This window comes from Stegodyphus dumicola, chromosome 5 (genome assembly GCF_044657685.1).
Source record: "Stegodyphus dumicola isolate Sdum_Otavi_A_Nest chromosome 5, ASM4465768v1".
Lineage (NCBI taxonomy): Eukaryota > Metazoa > Arthropoda > Arachnida > Araneae > Eresidae > Stegodyphus > Stegodyphus dumicola.
In genome coordinates, this window is record NC_140772.1 from 55,680,792 (window position 1) to 55,702,718 (window position 21,927).

Genomic DNA, 21,927 nt, shown 5'->3' on the forward strand with positions numbered 1-21,927 from the left:
CTACACAACCTTCTAAGGGTTTGTAATTTTTTCTTACATGTTATTTTCTATGTTAGCCTTAAAGATTTTATTCAGGCTCAAATATTCATCTGTGTGTTCTGTAATATTTTCTAATAATAAAATATTTGCAAATTAATTTTTCTACTTTTTTTACTTTTATTTAAGCTCAATAATTATCAATCAAATGGTATTTTAATTCCTTATTTTAAATGTTTCCATTTTCTCAAAAATTTTACTGGCCTTAAAGTTTTTACTCAGGCTTTAGTAGATATACTCCCTATGGTGTTAAAAAAACCTTACTATTATCCCTTTAAACAGAAATATGATTAATACTTAATTCTCTTCTTCCAGGTTTTTGTATGCCCTCTATTGCAAGTTATTAGAAATGTATTACTAATTTTTATTTATATCATATATTTTTATTTTACTACATATTTTACGTAACTGTCATAAAGCATTAAAAAAAGGCGTATTACAAAGTGGCATCAAAGAAATAAAAGAGTAATTGATATTTTAGAATAAGTTATTTTATTTAAACAATACTTCATACCTAAAAAATTTTTACACAACTTTGGTTTTATCCATTTAATTTCAGTTCGAAATACTATTTTATAACCTATTCGTACATTTTTTATTAATTAACTTTAGGTACGATTAATTGATAAATCTAACCAGCTCGTATCTACGTTAAACATGCCGAAAATCCTGAAAATGGCGATGATGGCAGCCCGTTCACCATGATTTGAACCCTGAACCAAACTACAAGTGTTCAGCGACTTTACCGCTCGGCCGCTGGTGGGCCTCCTCCTATTATGAAGTAGTATGAAAGGATGTCTGCAACTTACTAGACTTTATTTTAAAGTGTAGTAAACGCATGCAAACTATCCGACAATGATAGCGGTGACAAGTATTATGAAAATTGAAGTTCAAAGAATGGGATATATTGTAACTTCTTTAACATATGAAAGGAGAAATAAGTCGTTTCGAACGATGAAATCCTATATAATTTATAGTTTGCTTCAAAACGACAGACATGAAACACCCATCAGGACATTGAATAATCCTTGAATTCTTGCATATCTTTGTATTTAAGGCTCACTATGATATATATTATTGTCATTACATGCAAGATGTATTTTTGATTTCTACTTTCATCCGTAAATGTACTTAAGTATATATGTATAATATAGATACATAATATTGTAAATATATTTTAAAACTTTATTTTTGCAGGAATTCCAGATGTTCATTCTGTTGCTGGTTCCCCTCCTATACTAATTTCAGAACCTACCCGAACAATGAAGTCATTCCCAAATTTCCTAACTTCAGAAAAACGCTCTGTATCAGATACCATAGTTACTAGTATTCCGCATTCAAAGGCACAAATTAAAATCCCAACAAAACGCTCAAATTTTTTCCAGAAATTCCCCATTAACGAATACGAAGCGTTCGCAAAAGACCTTCCGAAACTCTTTTTGACGAAAGATTATATTCCGTACAAAGACTTTTTTCATCGTTATCCAACTTTACGAGATTTTGAAAAACATCTTATTCTTATGAAAGCAGAAAAAAGACTCCGACAGTTAACCCAGCAACCTAAAACAAAAGAAACACGAGTAGAGATATTTTATACAGGGTGGATAATTTTTGGTGGTTTTTGCCTATTTTTCATAGTCTTCGTTTGTTGTTTTATTTTCATTATTCGATATTTAAAAAAGCGATGGCCTTATATACCAACAAGTGTTGGAAGAAGGGAACTACAAAATAACGATATTCGACAAGATTTGGAGGAGGGGAATTGAAAATGCAACAATATTAACAAGCATTGGAGGACGGAGAAGGAGGTGTTGGAGGAGTGGAATTCAAAAGCGAACAACATTCAACAAGCATTGAAGGAGGGGAACACAGAAAACAACAACATTTCACAAGCGTTGGAGAAGGAGGGAAAATCAAAAGGCAGCCACATTCAATAAGCAGTTTAGAAGGGGAACACAGAATACAACAATATTTAGCAAGCGATGGAGAAGAGGATGCTGTTGAAGGGGAATTCAGAAACTACTTTCAGTAGCGGAAACAAAAGAGATAATCAGAAAGAAACAAACAAGCCGCCCATCAATCTATATTGAAATATATAGGAAATGCATTCTTAAAAAAAGTAAAACTAAACCCATCTAATGTGCAAACAATAGACGAATTATCTTCATTTAAGCCATTTCTAATACTCAACAAAAGGTGTAAATCGATCTGCACGCTGACTAAGAACAAAATGAATTCCAACTAAAACGAAAATGAAAAACAGAACAAGGGCAGAGCAGCTGAACAAATAGCAAATATTTACTAACCCAGAAAAGCAAATTCGAATGATACAAACAATATAATTAAGGATAATATGAAATAGAATTTTCAATACAAGACAGGACCGTGAACGAACATCTCCAGAGAACGTTCAAGCCCATATGTTAGTCAAAACCCGACTTAAGCAGACGAAACCATCGAATTCGATTTGTACTAGGAATACGCCATAGAGTTTCAAAAATATCAGCAAAATGTAAATAATTGGAGTGAATCTGCAGAATACACTAGTTTTCCAAGACAAATTTCAGATATTACACAATACAGTTTTCAGTAATCTGCTTTATATGAAATTATATTTTGGAAAACTGTAAGCTAACAAAAGTAAAATCAGCGAATTTTAATTGGCGTAAGCTTTAAATGAGGCACTAATGCAAGAAATTAAAAAAACAGGTATCGAACTATATGTTCCTATTTTTAAAAGAAAACGGAGAAGGCATTAAGATGTTTTATATTCACTGATAATTTAATAAATATATGAGAGTAAAAAGTGGGAATAATTAATGATAATTTTTTGCGTCACTTTCACATCGGAAAGACTGCAGAAACTCCACTTAACAGACATTATTTATTTGAATTAAGACCATCGCTCTGGTTTTATATTATTATAGAGGGAATGACTTTAATATCATTACAAATTCTTAAATGAACCTCTGAAATATCATTTTTCATAATCGATGCATAAAGGAATGTAGCAATAAATTTAACTGTGCCTTGTGGATATCCATTAATAAAACATTCGGCCTTTGTACCAGAAGTGTGCAATGAAGGTATCCGAAATCTCATGCGTACGAATCATATATCTTGTGGCAAAAGTCATTATTCGCCTCTGCAAATACGACGTAATAGGAGAAAGCAGAAGAAATCTACCACCATAGGAAAACCTCAAGTTTCTCGTCCAGAACTTTCTCACTTAAAGAGATGGGAAGTATATCTCCAGATTGAATATCCTACTTTATCTAAATACAAGATCACCGCATATAAACAAATATAGAATTCATTATCAGGTACTTTCGTAAATTCGCTTGATGTTTATATCGCATCAAAGATAATTTGACGTACTACTGCATCTAATGAAAAAGGGAAAAGTAAATTCTGCCTGACATTCGGGAGATTATTGGTTCCTATAGTACCTGTTCACGTCTTTTGAAACCATGTCCAGATGCGAAAAAATAAAACTTGACAAATCTTCGTGGGATTAATTTCCTTTAAACTCCTACTTGTAAAGTCGCTAAAAAAAACCTTAAGAAATCTAGGGATACAAATATAGATTTTCCATGGTTACGGAAATATATAAGTAATAACAAAGATGAAATTTTGCCTGTTTTCATTTCTTAAATTGTTTGAAGAATGCAAAACAGCCTGCATACTTCTTCAAACGATTAGGACAAATGAGATTAAGACAGCATGTCCTTCAAAGATGGCTTAAACAAAGAAGTTTTAGCGTTTTGTCTTCTAGCTCAGACGATGATCGATTAAGATGTTCTTCTACCACCATAACTCATCCAGTAACGAAAACGTTCTACTAATTTCTGCTTCCATTTGACACGTCTGTTCTCCTCCTGAGCTGCTTTCCCACTGAAGCAGATAGTTACATATCCCATTAGTTCGTACAAACTGGTTTCTGTATTCTGACTGATTTCTCGCATCAAAACAATACAATATTTGTTGCCTACTTCTCGACTTTCCAATGAGATACTGCCACTATGACTTCTCTCGAGAACAGGATATGAACTGAAATTTGTAACCATTTATTTTATATTCTCCTCAACATTTATTTGCCCTTTAGAACTCAAATTTAAAAGAAAAATATGTGAATATCCGTTTCAAATTGGCATCGTAATCGAGCAAGTAAATGCCAATTGTTTCTGTCTGAATCAAGCAAAACTTGTATCTATATTTCAGTGTTTCCCGTGGTATTGATTATGGACCTAGCACTCAAAGTTGTGAACCCTGCCCCATGTACTAGGTAACTAGAAGCTCCAGAACTATTTTAGATATATGTACATGTATTATAGGAATACGTATACACGTAATGAATCTCAAAGAATCAAACTTGTTATTGGAAAACTGAAATACCAAGCAGCTGATGATATAAAAAAATCTCTGAATTATCTCTTTGAAAGGAAACTATCTGCACAACGTACATCATATTTTGGTACATCATATCACTTCCGAAATCTAAAATTGCAGCAGGAATAAAGGAAAAGTCGCTTTAGACGCTACAGTAATTCTAATATACAACCTTGACTTGTAATAATAACTATGTTAGAAATCAAGAATTGCAAACTTCTGGTGTAGAAACAGAAACTTTTAACAGCATCAGTAACAAAGCCAGAAGCTAAGCCGTGTCGGACATATGTGATATGTCCAATGCACGTTCTATCGAGTATGTTAACAGGTGTGCTAAATTACAAACATATTGCATGGAGTTCCAGAATGTAAAATTATAACCCTCTTATGTTATATAACTTCCTGTTTCTAAATCCAGCTGTCGTCATCGGTACCGAAGCTCTAAAACACTTCTCTCCAATCGGATTTCAATTTTCTTTGCTTCAGTAGGCGGCAAATCCTCTACACAATAGTTCGTCCTTAATTGTGATGAGGTAAATGGCCTGTTTACGGATTCCAGTACCAATTGTCTCTCCCAGAGAAAATGAAAATTATGATACGATTAATAATTCCGATAATAATACAGACGTTTCAGTAACTGCTTCAATTCTTCAGAAATAGAAGGTTCTACGAAACGACATATAAACTTCAAAATAATATACACAGCAGCCAAGCGATTTATGCCAAGAATAAGCAAGAAATTATAATTTTGTATCTTATTTTGGCCAAGATTGATATGAAAAATGATTACGCGAAATTTGCAAAGAACATTTGAATTAAATGATTAAGTTCGCATTTCACACAATAAAATGAAGACAAATTATTTAAACGACAGATAGAAGTGATTAGCTCGAAATCAATATCAAAGGAATAACTCCATGTTTGAGAAGTTTCAAAGTCATTGAAAACGTTACAATGTGAATTCGGAAATATGAAAAAAATTACATGAAAGGAGCAGTAACTCCCATAATCCTACTCATATTGTAAATTCCTTCTCCAATATACGTAAAAAGCAATTCAAAAATTACGATACTTTAGTAATGAATATATGAGAAATTAATTACAAGTTTCTGTCTTCAATCCGAGAATAGCTATTGCATAAATCGAGAAATTCCGAAGTCAAAACTGTAGTTTTAAGCAAAATGCTGGAGTTTACAACAGAATTTCAGATCAAAACTGTATCTACACGAGGAGTCATCTGGATCCCGAACAATTTCCCTATATTTTCTGACGTAATTAGAGATGGTAAAATATGAATTAAAATTGCAAAGCTGTTCGCTGATTTGGAGGAGTTTCGAGTGGGTTTGGTTTGTCTGATTATAGCAAAGAACATAAAGACTGCTGCCTAATGGAGGTATGCCTTCGAGGAGGAATTTCTAGTGCAAGCTGGCTCGTATGCACGATCACGCCCATGCAATCAGCCTGATTGCCGAGATTAGTATCCCGAACCAAACTACAAATATTCAGCGACTTTCTTGTTCTGCCACTGCACACGGCTTTTTCAAGTGGAAGAGCATTACGATTTAGGGCTGCTACGTAAAGTACTGCTTGACTTGAAGGTAAAACGTGATAGCAAAACTGCGTATCTAGTGGTCGTATGGATATTGTTTTAGCCCCTTGCATGTGTTATTGTTGTGACTGACGGCGATTGCATTAGCGATATAAGTAGACCATCTTTGTCTTGATTTAACTTTGAACTGAAGTTTCCTTAATAAGAGAATATATGGACCAGCTGTCATCAAAGCATAAAATGTCTTGGAAAATAGATCAATAACGCCTATATTTTCTGTGGAAAATTAAACAAATATAATTCCTTAAATATATAGTTATAAGGAATTGTCTGAATGGCAGTTTTATATTTAATTTGTAATAGGTATCATATTTAATTTATAAATTTCTACAGTATTATGCAGTTTGATGACTAAGATGTTGGGATTAGCTCATTGTTTATCCAAAATATCGGAATCCTGGCTGTATGTTTATTTTCTGTGAAAGTAATTGCCATCTGGTATTCAGCCTACTTCTGTATTTCGTTTTCCTTACTGTGTAGACTAAAGGCAAAGATTTGCTGAATTAAATTATGCAGAAAGTCTGTAGTAGTCTGACAGCTTAGAAAATTCAGGATAATCTGCATGAATATGCAATATAAAATAAAGCCTTTTTGTTGGTATTCTTTTTATAATATCCACCTTATTGAAACTTCGACTGCAACCTCGAACTGTGACTGATACTAGCGAGGATAATTCAAGAAGCAAATGTAAAATGTCGTACAACTTGAATGACTCTGTAGAAAAGAGTAAGAACTTTCATACCATCCGTATTTTGTCATATCAGATATATTTAAAAATGCAGAACTGCAGTTTCTGCAAAAAGTAAATTTAGATAGGCACAAACAGTATGTAATATAACCAGTTGATATCAATGATAGTTATCGATATTTATTGCAAAAGCTATCTTTAAACAACTCGACATTAGAATAAAAAATATGATGTCAGTATATTTCAGCATTTGCAGTGGCATTAGCAAAAATGCGCAGGTTAGATCTGCTGAAAAAAATTATGAACACCCATTGTAAAGATTCAGCTTTCTTCGTTGATGCATTTTACTGTTTTTGCGTGGTTTTCACTTCATCCAGATTTTACTATGTCAGATATCTTTCTCTACACAATGTCCAAACAGACTTATTTCTTTGTCAGTATTAGAGCAACAAATTACGTGCTCCCCTTGTCTGAAGAAATACTTTTTGCAGCCTGTTACTCAAGGCATATCTGGTTTTGTAGCTCTTCGATTTCCTGTAGCTGCAATGAAAGTCCTTGCAATATAGACTGGTGTCAGCTGCTTGTTTCGTTTAAAATCATCTTCAAATAATTATCCTGACAGTTTGTTTTCGAAAGTTTTTAAAACCGTTCCCAGGCACCTGACAAGACGCATTTAAATATGTATAGGTCTTTACAGACATGTGCCAGTGCCTATACCTATTCTATTCTCAAAATCATAAGCTATTTCTTATAAACGTCAGAATGGTTTCAAAACGACTATTTCCCCCTTTCAAGCTGGAGTATTTTATTCTTCTATCCATGCAGTTCTTGATATTATAATTTGAAACACGCCTTGTTCTCCCTTCCAAATGTGTCAAAAGAACAGAAGCATAGTTCTACGTACAAGTTGAATTTCTCTGAAGTACGGAACAAGGTTGATGGTAAGTTGCTAACCATGTGCCTTTCTTGTTTCTAACCGTGACTTCACTTAATAGATTAAAAATATATAATCACTTTTCATAGTTGTGGCTTTAAATCTTCCCTTCGGCCTATAATAGTAAGTCGAGCTGTCGAAAGTGTGGAATTTCATTCCCTCATACTTTGATAAAAGAAAAAAGTTAGTCATCCTGAAGTTTGCATGCGATTATACACTGCTGGTAGCCGAAACTGTTAGAACATGAAGGAATCGCACTGCAGAAATTGAGGGGTTCTTTGAGAGGTGTAGAATGCTTATTTATTTATATCATTATCAAGCGATGCGAATATTACAAACAAGAGTGATGATACTTTAAAAAAATTCTTAAACAAAAAATTTAATCTTTAAAATTCAAATTTACGTGCTGTTTTTTGGTTGAAGTTAGGGTTAAGCTCGGTGAAAGCAGATGGAAATCAGCTCATATCATAATTCGATCACCGCAGAATCACAACTTAACAGAATGAAAAATAATCTTTTTACCGAACAGTTGTTGCTAACTCTTGTACAGATCTAAGGACTTTTATGAGAATTTTCAATTGATGGTTTTGAGAGGATGACACAGAACAAATTAAGGAATCGCACTGGATGCCAACAGATGTCTTGTGCACATTGCATTTCGTCTTGGTTCAGCTAAGTAATGTAATCTATTTTAGAAAGCTAGCACTGTTGTGCAGCACGACTTAGTTGCCGATGTTGTATAACGTATTTTGTGTGTTACGCATTGGTAGGAATTCGACAATTGCTCCAGCTTTCTTGGAATCTGCACCTTAGGAAACAGAACTTCGAAACTGCTCTAAGAGAAATATGTGAAAGGTGAATGCGAGTAAAATCATTGCAATTTGACGAGTCCCTCTTTTTTTTATAGCATCATGATGGCCAAATCGGACTATTCCAGGACTAATGGCATGGAGAGCCATTGAGTAGACATCACATTCACTTCTGGAATGCATATTAAGACGGTACGTCCTGTATCCCGTACAAGCATGAAGAGAACGCATAATCGGATGGCGGATTGGGGAATGCTTCCATTGACTTAAGTTTGTAGCAAAATAAATTAGGAGGACAAACATGCAGTCGAACATATCGGGCATTGGCATCCTTTTCAATGATGAGTGTAAATTCAGCATCTACGAATACTGCTATCGCGTGCAGGGCAGCCTATGCGTTTACCTCTGATCATGCCTTGGAGCAAGATTTGAAGTGTGCTATGAGGACACCAAATAAAAACGAGAAACAAAGCAAGAAAGATGAATTTCAGGTCTACCTAAAGAATGATGACATTCATATTGATTGCCTTCGAAAGACTATGCTAAATATAAATTTATAATTTAACAATAAGAACTGTACTATTCTTCGAAAAGATAGGACAGACGGAAGTGGAGGAGGACTTGCTTTCTTTACTTGCAATAATATTGTCCAATAGAGGGAGATAAAAATTAATCAAATCCAAACCACGGAAATTCAGGCCATGGAAATCCTCGTCCAAAGACACTGCTGCATCCTGGTTAACGTGTCTGTTACCGAGAAGACTCACGTGCCGAAACCCTCTATAAAATATCTGACACCCAATCTGACTTCATCCCAGCCATAAGGATGGCATTATCGCCTTATATGAAAACGATACTGCAATTCTCAGCAAATCCACCAATCCGAAAAGAGCCATCCGAAACCTCCAAAATGCGATAGACTATATCTATCTGTGGTTTAACGCTTGAAAAATTAAAATCATTGAAAGGAAATCTACTACAACATATTTCCAAAAGAACTCTTATAATAATTTGGCCATTCCAAATGAAAAATGTGTTAAATATTTAGGCGTTTATCTCGATCAAAAACTAACCCTCAAAAACCATATCGAAAATATCTGTAAAAAAACCAACCAAGCAATAGTCAGTATCTATGCACTCATAAGGATGAATTCTATACTTAGTCTTGCTACAAAAACAGTTTTTATCTACAAGCGATCCGCCCAAATTTATTGTATGCTTCCCCAGCGTGGGCTGCAACTGCAAGAACTCACCTCAAAAAAATACAAATAATTCAAAACAAGGCCATCCGAATAATTAGAAAGGCACCTTGATTCGTACAAAACAGCACTCTTCACAATGACTTAAAACGTAAACCCACGAACTGTGAAATTCTGAAAGCTTCTCATAACATTTTCACGAAATGTGACAGTCACTCCAAGAATATCATCAAAAAACTTGGAAATTACGATTTCACAATTGAACAATGGCAAGCCAAGATTTTACTTCATTTTCTTTACTTATACATTTACTTATCAAATTACAAAACGCGATGTACTTTGTTCCTGCCAAAGCAAAACGACTTTGTGTGTAAATAGTTTTTTGTCTTGTGAACCGTGTTTCAATGTACTGAAAATTGTGTTTTTCATCATTTTACTTGATGCCAATTAAAGCTCATCAGAAAAATAACTTTTAGGAAATTTTAAAAATGCATTACAATACATCCTGCAAGAGATAGCGCCACCAGAGCTCCAGTCATCTAAAATGCTGATAGATGGCGCCACACCATCGCCTCATGTTTCACTTATTTTACGAACGGCGGCACAGAAGGATCCGTCATTAGTAATCTCTGAGTTCTAGCACAGCATATGCACAAGTATTTCCATATTATTGGATACAACGTATTCGATTCTTCACGCATTTAAATGGCAAGTAATATATTGGCACAGGCCGTTTTAATGGTCGATTGCCTCTTACTAAGTGATACGACATAGAGATTTTCCTTACTATGCTGGTCGATTTTAATGCTAAAAGGTAAACCTGCGGCTTGCATTCACTGGATGTAGAGAGAAAGCAGATAATGGATCTATTGATAGACCCAAATTTGCTACCTTAAACGATGGACAAAACACTTGCCTTTCATCGTGATCTCACTGAGGTGTATTATCACATATCCAATACCTGTACATGGAAGATCATTGATAATGCAACGAATAATCATCGACCTGTTATTATGAAGCTCAATCTTATTGCTGAAATTTCTGAAAAAGGTAAGAAGATTTTGGAATTTTAGAAAGGCAGACTGGTCAGATTTCGCCTAATATTTCGACAACCTCTGCCACAGTATTCATATCCCAGAAGATTAATTTGAGGAACAGATGGAGAGATTCACGCAAAATTTCAATTCAGCTAAGAGATTCATACCAAAAGAAAAAGAAAAGAACATTGAAATCTTGACTGCAAGGACCAGGATATAGACTCCCGATGAAACAGAGAGACTGATTAAAGAGATCAACTTAAGTAAACAATACGGACGAAAACATAAAATTGCTATCAGGGAATGAAACAGACTAGAAGAAAAACTATTTGCCAGTGAGCAACAAAAATGAGCCGAGCATTGTAAAACTCTATATTTAAGAAAAGACGTTAAGTATCGGAAAACAGCTAAATCACTTGACAACTCGTTCACTAAAACTGTTTACCAATCTTGAAATAACCTTGATGCAGCTGGGCTAACAGTAGATATATGTTGGTAGGTATGTCTACCAAAACTATTAAGGGAAATAAATCACTTGTAAATTATTATATTTTTGGAGAATTGGTTAAATATTTTAATGTAAGAACAAGACAATGCATGTTGACCATCTTTAACACATCATGGAAGTCTGGTCTGGTTGGAAGATTTTTGTTATTGTACCTTTGCTGGAACCAAATAAATCGCTACAGAATGCAAGAACTTTATGGCATATCGTCCTAATCAGCATCCTTTGCAAGGTGATGGAATGAATTATCCACTCACAATTCACGGATGTTCTCATGAAACATAGGAAGATAAATTTTTATAAGACTCACTATGGAAAATAACATATAGTGGAAAACCAATTATTCTATCATCGATGGTTTCCAAGAACGATACCAAAAAGATCATTGCTGTTTTTCTTTATATGTCTTCCTCAGCTGATAAAATATGGAGACAGAAAATAATAAACCATATACGGTATTGAAGGAAATACCCTTATCTTGGAAATTTTATCAAGGAAAAGATAATAGTTGCAGGTGTACACCAAGCTCCAATTTTAAGTCCTCTTCTCTTCCTGTTATATATGACAGACATTCGCCCTTAAAAAAGATACTCAATCGGCCTCTCTCACATATGACTTCGCGATCTGGCACTCCAGCAAAGATATAAAAACTCCATAAACTAATAAATGGGATCGTAAAATGAACGCAGAGCTTAAAGCCCAAGATCAATGCTTAATCCGCTTAAAAGACTACTGTATGTATCTTCAACAGGCAAGAAGCATAGACATTTGGTTAATCCAAAATTGTACATTGAAGGCAAATTCATAATGAAGACATCATGTCCAAAATACTTAAGAATCACATTAGATGCAGAATTAAGATAAACTAAGCATATCAAAACCCATGTAATGAAAATGCAGTGAAAATATTAAGAATCTTTAAACGTCTTTTCGAAAGCAATAGGGGAACTTTTCTGGCACTTGACATGTACATATACCTTCCCATTTCTGAGGAACCAAAAGGACTCATTGTCTTCTGTTGTTTAATTGCAGCTCTACAAGAAATCCTGTATACAAGCTCTCTAATCACCAGCGAATACACTTTCGCCTAAACGATGGTAAATATTTAGATAAAGTCTGTTTTCTTTAGTGATTGCAGCGAATGTCAACATCACAATAACGAGAACGCAAATAAACTGCAAAAGAGACTCAAATTCTTAGCAATAATTATAATGTAAATATTATTTTCTGGGACGAAAATGCCGCGGCCAAATACAAACTGAAGGAACTTTCAATTCCGATAAAGCAGGAACTCCATAACATCAATGGAGATAGACTTTTAACAAAAATTAGAGTGAAACTTAGAACTCGCCATCACAGAGGACTGAAAACTGACACAGTAGATAGGAAAACCTACAGAAACTGTGTAACTGCCCGGACACTGAATTGACCTCTGTACACATTTTTCATTGTCGGGCCCTTCTTGCTGAAATGTTAAAAATTTGGGTCTTGTTCATGAAACGAATCCCTACGATAACAACAATTTGCCGATTGCCAAGTTTTCATCTTTGTCCCTGGCTATATATAAATAGGTTTCATCACAGGCAAGACAACAAAAACAAACCATATCAAGTATTTCGGCTACCTCCTGTTACGGAATTAGATTATAGCTGTACCATATTTTCTGGACCTGTGTCGCACCATATTTCAACAAGAATGAGAAGCTGTATGTTGCTCACGCTGCCATAAGTTTCCTTAATGAGCAGGGAGAGGGAAAGGTGGACAGAGGAACAGAACTTTATATGGTTTGACTATTTTTGCTCCGTCGCACTGCTGTTCTAGCACTACATCTATTACGGGGTGCACAGCTCCCCCTGAAACCGGCACAGCTAGGAATCCAGTAGACAGTGAGCGATATTCTTACCATTCTCCAACTGGTTGTCGGTCTCAGGCATGTATTCTGCGTTTCATTATATACAATTCTAATTATTTTATTTTGAAATTAATTTTGGTATTTCAATAGTGTTTTGGTGTCGATTTATATTTCGTTGTTCATAGGTATACTTTTATTAGTGTCGCAGAGGAACCTATGGGACTTTGTCTTACATTTTATATATCCTTCTCCCTTTATATGTTTCATATGCATTTATTTCCATAATCTTGAGGTGTCTAAATCGCTGCCTGACTGTCCGAAAAATGGTAACTAAAATGATGTTCCCAAATGTTGCGCAAATATTTGCTCGTTTTGTAGTTGTAGCCTTGGCTAGCAGTATTAAGTATTAGCAGGTGACCTTTCCAGATTTCATATTCATGTTCTGAAATTAAAAAAACATGGTATTCCCAACTTTGTTGTTAATTTTCGATCCTCTGTTGGCCATTTCATATTAGATTATTCCAGAATTTTCTGCTTTACTGCCCGTGCAGTAGATTGAATAAATTACTAATTATTCTATATTGCTATTGATATTGTTTTTTATTAAATCTCTATGGCTACACATTACAATAGCAGGCCATTTCATGTTATTAATAACTATAGTTGGCTCCTAATCGTCTGATAACAGAAACCGTTCTCCTATACTGTCGTTGTTTAGCAATAGATCCTGTAACGAGCATGCGCGAACAAAGTATTTTTCTTAATACTAATGTTTTAATAGATTGTTGTTTGTTTCGCTTTTGTACAGCTGCTAATTAAGTGGTTAGATAATGAAGAAATTTCAAAAGAAATTTCGTTATTTCGCAGTGATATTCCACAACTGTGGTCCAATCAGCAGGAGCATTTCTGCAATATTTGAAGTAAATATCTTTTTATTTGTTGTTGGAAGAACTTGCTAATATTAGGAAAATGAGGTCATTAGAGATTAATGTTCTTATACGAAGAAAGGGTCATCTGAAAGCACAAATAACGCGATTGAAGGGCTTTGTGACTAACATAACGATGAATCAAAGGTTGACACTGCAGAACTCGAGTGTAAGCTGGTCAATATTAAAATTAGTTTCAACAAATTTGAAGCATATAAAGATGTGTTTTAAATTCTGAAGATTGGGAAGAGCACAAACAAGATAAGTCTTCTCGGAAATGGAAGTTGACGTCGAGAAATGTGAGGTAAGCTTTATACATTTATCAGAGGAACAGGGCAATATACCCAGCAGCAATTATACTGTTTCTCGTAGTAATGTTGCGGCATTAAAAAAGCAAAGTTCAATTAAACTGCCAGAGATTACCTTGCCTAAATTCAACTGAAACTGCCAATTAGGGTTTCTTTTTAAAGTTCAGTTTAAATCAATAATCGATGACAATGAATACCGACTGCAAATAACAAAGTTTTGTCACTCGGTAGTAAACCGAGTCACAAAACCTATGTTATTTGCAATCGACTCTTGTTGGCCAGGCAAAAAAAACTCAGACTACGGATGAAACTTATAAATCTCTGTGGAAAACGGTAATAGCCAGATTCGAAAATAAACGGTTAATAATTAAAAGTCACGTTACCGAATTATTATCCATATCTAAAATACATCGCGAATCGCCAAAAAAATTGAGACTTTTAATTGACAGAGTGCGCAAGCATGTTCTCGCACTAAAATAAATTAATAGAATTAGATCCTAACCAGTTAATATAATGTTAATCAACTGAATGCTAGAAAATTTAGATAAAGAGTCAAGACATCAGTTTTAGTGCCTTTAATGTTATTTTTTTCATATATGTAAGTAACCGCGCTTAAAAGCCTGGAAAACATATTGTCATCTGCTTTTGATGTAGAGTCAGTACAATATTTGGTTTTGGTTAATTTTGAATGTGGCAAAGCACGGAAGGGCTATATGCCTAAAGGAAGGGATTCCTTCGTAGGAGACGTTCTATGAGAAAGTGCCTTGTATACACTTATATATGGGGAAAACCGCGAAGACGCCCATGCACTAGCCCATTCGGATTTAACCTAGACCGAACTACCACTTTTGAAAAACTCTGCGGATCAGTTAGATGTAGTTTGAGTACAATCAGTTGATTTCTTTAAAATCTGGAGGAACATTTTTGATGCATACTTATAAATAGCCGAGAAATAGAAAGACGAATGTTTTCGATGCGGTTGAGAAATCAACTAATTTGCAACAAGAGGCAAGAGTGCCATCCTTCTCCGTTAGTAACTTAAGCTTAGCCTTGAATCTATCTACCTAACTGAGGGAACACGCTAACAACATCAGAGTGGGTTCGAAATTGTAAGCCACTGATGACACTTTGATGCTAGCGTCTTTCTCTTAAAATGGTTTGATACTAGCCTCTTTTTCTTCGTAATTGAAGAGTCCGGCCATATATGCCATTATTAACTGAAGCCGATCCCCCATGCTTTCATAGATTTGTATGCCTTTTGCCTAAAATACCTCTGTTTTACACTCCTTATTCCTCCGTTCTCCCTGCAGAAAATTCCACCTGCCAGAGAGGTCGTCATCATGTGTCTTCAGCGGGACTGTTTAATCTTTTTACGTAAAATGAAATAGAAAAATCCTCACAGACTGAAATTCAAAAAAGGAAATGGTAAGTGGTTTGCCGTATTCTAAATGATGTGTCTTTGTTGTTCAAACTCATGTCATCGGCGGTCATCTGTTAAAGTCGTCGAAAGGTAAAATGGTGTCGATTCGGACTTAAACGAAATGTAAAAAACATGATATTTAAACTTGGTAATGCGATACTGAAAAAGAGATCGATTACTTTCCGTAAAGTACAAATGGAATCTGAGATCTTTACTATTTCTTACTTTTTCTTCAAGTTATTTTCCGCGAAGCTTCGGAGCTCTAAAAATCAAAAGAAAATTTCAAAAAGGATATTATAAAGCATTCACACTAGTTTATTAGTTTTTGTTAAATGAGAAACTATAAAGATACATTTAGTTACAGATTACGTTTTAAACTTAACACGAAGTCATCACGTGTAACAAAGAATGCCGTGCAATGCTTCGCAAACGTAAACAGTTTTCTTATCGAATATTAATTAGATTTAGACAAGAATCTTTCTCAACTGAAGGAAACTATAAAAGAATGGTGCTACTTTGGTAGACGGTTGCACGGATTTTGGCGATTTTTTGGAGATTTTCCTTTGGCGAGTAATACAACTTATGGTAAACCCATTGCTGGATAAGTTATTTATGGTAACCGATACTTTGTTGTCATTTTATTTAAAAAAATAATGCGTTTTATTGTGCATAAATTCCGTGTTTAAAATATTATTTATGGCTTTTAAATATTAAAAATCAATTTAATTTTGCATTTTTATTTGAAATAAAAATTTTATTGTTTATCATATTTTATGAAATTTTATGTTGTGGATGATGTAATCAATGACGTCGCCTTACTTTAAAAGTAATTCGTTTTAATATGTATAAATTTAATCTAATGTTTTAAACATTATTTATGGCTCTTAAATATAAAAATACAATTAAATTTTGCATTTTTTTAAAAAATGATTTTATTATGTATGAATTTTTAAATAATTTTAATTCTAGCCGTGATGTAATAAGCTCTCTGATTGGTTATAGAATATTTGTGCATTAACGAGCTGTAATCAGCTCCCTGATTGGATACTGACAATTTATGCATTTCCGCGCCGTTTTAAAATTTAATTTATATCTTCGAATTCCTTCAAAGATGTTATCTAAATTATGATTCTGATTTTTTATTGTGCTACTTATCAATAAGCAACAGGTTAAACACTCAAAAAAATGTAAGTACATATTTTTCTTTTATTTTATAATTGTATACTTCAATTTTTGTTAAAAACATTAATACAGTATTTTCAGAAATTGCTGAGATAATTATTGTCCATATGTTTTAATGTTAATTATATTCTATATAACGTATTTTAAAGTATTTGAATTTAATAATATTCTAATTCTTTTAAATGTTGGTATGATGGTTTTGAATTCGATATTCAATTTCAGTAATATTTTAATCTAATTAAACGTTGGCTCAATGTTTTTATAGTGGTGTTTTTATTCTCTTCTTTGCTATATGAAAGTAATAATAACCTTACTTTAGTATTTTATACTTATAGTAAATGTATTTATTTACCCTTGCCTGCCATCTTAAAAAATGACATTTTCAACACAAAATTAATCCATTACATTTAACGATATTTATTTATTTAAGTTTCGAATACTTTACTATGCGTAAAAACAGCGTTTTTCAAGATGGCTGACGTTTGTAAAAATCGCGCCAACAATTCGGCCAACGTAAATCCCCAAAAATCCGTGCAACCGTCTACCAAAGTAGCACCAAAAGAATACTTCTGATGAGGAAAAAAAAATAAATATGTCTGAATGAAAAAATTTGATTAAGACACCATATGACTTCCTGGCGCGGAATATTAATTTATACGCATTTTTGCTGCATTTCTTTTAAACTTATATCTTTGAATTTCATTAGAGATAGACTTCTCATTGAATTAGTTCAGTTCTCACTTCACGATGAGGCAAAATTTCATAAAATCTTAAAATATCTTGATTAAACATTGAAAAATATATATAAAAATATAAAACACCAAATACAATTAAAAACCACTAAAATAAACAGTCTCTACAATTGAAGTGACACTTTTTACGCAAAAACAAACTATTCGGCCAACAGGCGGCAAGAAAGCAGGTTATTCGATGCATAAAAGTTTCGCTTTGGCCCCACTCCGCAAAAGGACACTGAATGTGCAGAAATATTTAACTCACTATTCTACTAAGTTTCAGTTTTAACCAAAAATGGCTGTTATGGTTAAAAAATAAGCTTAGCAGCACTTAAACCAATTTTAAATTTTTGATAATTAAACAAATATTGCACGTAGATTAACTAAACTCCTTACGTACACATGTTACGCAAAAACATCGTTAAATTGCATTTGATAGCTGTCAAAATCTATATTTTGGCTGAAATATTGTAACCGGAATTTTTCGTGATTACAATAGTTCCTTTATTTCGTAAAAAGAAGGAAAAATCTCTTAGAGGACTATAATAAATCATAAATTTTCCATTCAAGCAGGATACACAGAAATTTTTCGCACAGCTATTGTAAACATTTTAATGACATTTGGAACAGCGTATTTAAATGAAAAATCTTTCTCAACGTATGTTTCAGCTAAAGGAAAATATGAAAACAAATTAAACGCAGAAAAGGAAATGCCATTACACATAATCAACAGATCTAGACAGCTAGACCACAAAAGTTCGTGCAAAAAAAAAAAAAAAAAAAAAAAAATGGAAGCACACCCCAGTCACTAAATAGACAAGTGTAGTTGTTAACTGTAGTACAGGTTAATGATAATAATGACTAAATTACGTTAGTTTTATGTTAAAATGTTTAAATTACACAGTCCAGTCACATTAATGTGACCACCACGTACTTTCCATGTCAGAGTTAAATAACCAATCACAGAAGGCAGGTGGCAGCACAGTGCAGTTGAGCGTATATAAAGGGTGTGTGAGGGCTTCGGAAAACATTTCAGTCGTTGGCGTAATGCAGAAACGAAGCGATTTATCCGACTTCCAAAAGGGCATGATCATTGGCTTTCGGGCCAAGGGTGGAAGCATTTCCGAAACGGCTGAGTTTGTGAACTGTTCGCGTGCCGCCGTGGTAAAAGTGTACCGTGCATGGCAAAATGGGACTGTCCAAAATCAGCGACGTGGCAAATGTGGTGCACCACGGGCCATAGATGACAGAGGCGAACGACGGTTGCGGAGATGCGTTCAGTCAGATAGACGGGCTACCGTTGAGCAACTGACCACCAAAATGAACCAAGGGGCTACCAAAAGTGTCTCCCAAAGTACTATTCAGCGAACATTGCTGCGTCTGGGTCTCCGAAGCAGACGCCTGGTTCGTGCACCTATGCTGACTGCTGTTCATCGACGGCGAAGGCTAGAATTTGCACGCCAGTACAGCAGCTGGACGTCCACTGAGTGGCGACAGGTTGCGTTTTCGGATGAATCGCGTTTTATGCTCCATCGGACAGATGGACGTTGGCGTATAAGGCGTGAAACCTCTGAAAGGAACCACCCTGCAACCATTGCCGAAACGGTCCAAGCTGGCGGCGGGAGCATTATGGTCTGGGGAATGTTTTCCTGGCATTCTCTAGGTTCACTGATAATTTTGGAAGGCACAATGGATCAATACAAGTACGCATCTGTCCTTGCGGACCATGTTCACCCCTACATGCGCATTGTTTTTCCTCAGGATGATGGCATCTTCCAGCAGGACAACGCGAGGTGCCATACAGCTGCCAGTGTACGTGCGTGGTTCGAAGAGCACCAGGATGAGTTTACCGTCCTCCCCTGGCCAGCAAACTCACCTGACTTAAACCCAATCGAGCATCTGTGGGACCATCTCGATCGAGTTGTTCGCGCCATGGATCCTCAACCGCGTAATCTAGCGCAGCTGGCCACGGCATTAGAGTCGGCATGGTTCAACATCCCAGAGAACACCTTCAGGGACCTATGTGACTCTCTTCCTGCACGTCTCGCAGCAGTCCGCTCTGCGAAAGGTGGTTATTCTGGCTTTTGACAGATGGTCACATTAATGTGACTGGACTGTGTAAAAATATTTTTTTACGTAAAGTAAATATAACATATTGATCTACTTTAAATACTGATTTATGGTACATTTTTCTAAAGGTGGGATGGATTTCACCGAAAAACCCTTACAGTTCTTAGTGTTCCTTGAGTCGACAAAGTTTGAAGACCGTTTCTCCACATCTTTTCTCATCTGAGTTCACCAATTTTCATTTTTGGCTTGATTCTTTGCTCTGTCGAAGACCTTTGGACCAAATCTCTTTGGATCAGTGCCTAAAGAATTACGAATCACCCATCATGTCGCACAACCCCTTCAAAGTTACGAACGTCCAGCATGTGTATACTCCTACAAAGTACTATAAAAAGGAATATTTTTATAGGATTTGAGAATCTTCAACAATGTTCTGCAAATATACGATGAAAAGAGTCTGTTACTCTCCGTTGGGACGCCATACTTGTAAAGAGTTATCTTTGCAAATGCTGTATCTTTTGAAGTTTGCAAACTAATATACCCCTCTTTCTCAGCTTTCTGGACGGGAGAAACGTAAAAGAAATTGGCTGACTTAGAATCGGTCAGTTTACTGGCAAACCGCTTTAAATATTGATACGAATTTGGTATTTAAAAAGCTAATGTTAGTTCAATTATAAATTAAATGGTTTCATTTCCCGCGCAGTGCAGCGCGTGACGAATATTAAAAGAAGAAAGCTAAGCCGGAAAATTAAAAATACAAGAGCACGTGCATTTAACATTAAATAAATAATTGTCTTTTTGATTTCGAGAAAGTACCAGAAAATTCTCGCACGCGCTTTTAAAATCTTATAAAAGGAGGAAAACCTCTCAGTGTGTAGTAATTACTTAGTTTGTTGCTTGTTTAGAAAACTGCTCTTGTTGACTGTAGCGAATTCGCGGATTAGCTTTCTTTAGCTGTTTTGAATTACGTTATATTGGACATTTGAGTAATTAAAAGATAACTACTGTGAGATATTGTAATACTGCATGATAATTTGAGGAAATTTAAGCATTTTTGTAGAAATAATAATAAATTTTTGTTCATTTTTCATCGAACTTGTGCATTCATTTCGTAACGAACCCGTACGCACGCAACAATATTATAACTTCACTAGCAACAGCTCAGATAATTTTGCTGCACATGCTTGTGTAGTGAAATGTAATGTGCCTAAATTGAAATATTATATTAAAAATTGTTAAATATTCTGTGATAAAAAGAAATATTTTAAACTTTTTTTTTTCAATAAAATGACTGAATTTATAAGTCATTTTCTCCTTCCTTTCTGAGTGTCTTCGTGGTGTAACGTTAGCACAAACGACGCGTATTCGAGAGGTCCAGGTACCTACCGGAGACGCCATTGCTCATTTTTCAAGTTTCCAGCATCAAAATAAAATAATGATTCTACAGTGGCACCCGAACTAAAAGGTTGTGGGTGATGATTCTTCACCTAGTTTTTTGCTTGCCTTCGTTGTGTAACGTTAGCAAACTAGGCGCGTATTCGAGATGTCCAGATCCTAGTCCCGGCGAGGACATTATTAATTTTTCATCTCTCTAGCTAATGACTATACAGTTTAACTGAATTTAGTATTCCACACCCTTCTTAATTTGCTGATTTAGTTCGATATTTTCTGCTAGCTTTCTGCTTGAAACTACACTCATGTCCATAAATTAAGGATAATGCAAAATCAGGCAAAGGAAGAGTTAGAAGCAAAACAAATTTGACTTATTTGTAAATCTTATTTATTAAACAAAAGCTAAAGAGCAAAATAAAATGCTGTATGTTTGATATTATTAAAAAAAAATAGCAATTTCTTCTCCCTGGAGCAAATTACAAAAAAAAAAAAAACCGACGATGCAATACATTCCGTACAACGCCTAGGCTTGCTGAGTATCAAATTATCGATCTGATCTTGGGGGATATTACACCACTCAAAAGTCAATGCTCTCCGAAGTTCCGGTAGACATGTAGGAAGGAGGAGGTTGGCGGGCTGCAACTCGACGGACAAGCATGTCCCACACGTGCTCTACTGGATTCAAGTTCGGTGAGAATGCTGGCCAGTCCATACGGTGATATTCTCCGATTGAAGGCATTCGCTTACGATGTTTGCACGGTGAGGACGGCATTGTCATCCATAAACACCAATTGTGCGCTCATGGCGCCCCGAAACAAACTTACATGTTGTTCCTGAATG

General features: G+C 35.0%; 1 long non-coding RNA gene across 2 annotated transcripts; it reads left to right on the plus strand.

Annotated features, from left to right (window-relative positions):
- The first annotated feature begins 1,238 nt into the window (after positions 1-1,238).
- On the plus strand, positions 1,239-20,785 carry LOC146997110 (uncharacterized). 2 transcript variants are annotated; one of them, XR_015041125.1, is made up of 3 exons: positions 1,239-14,288; positions 15,603-15,717; positions 19,827-20,785. It is a non-coding gene; the product is annotated as an uncharacterized LOC146997110 (long non-coding RNA). The 2 variants fall into 2 exon arrangements; XR_015041124.1 differs by having other exon boundaries at positions 1,239-13,136.
- The last annotated feature ends 1,142 nt before the right edge of the window (positions 20,786-21,927 follow it).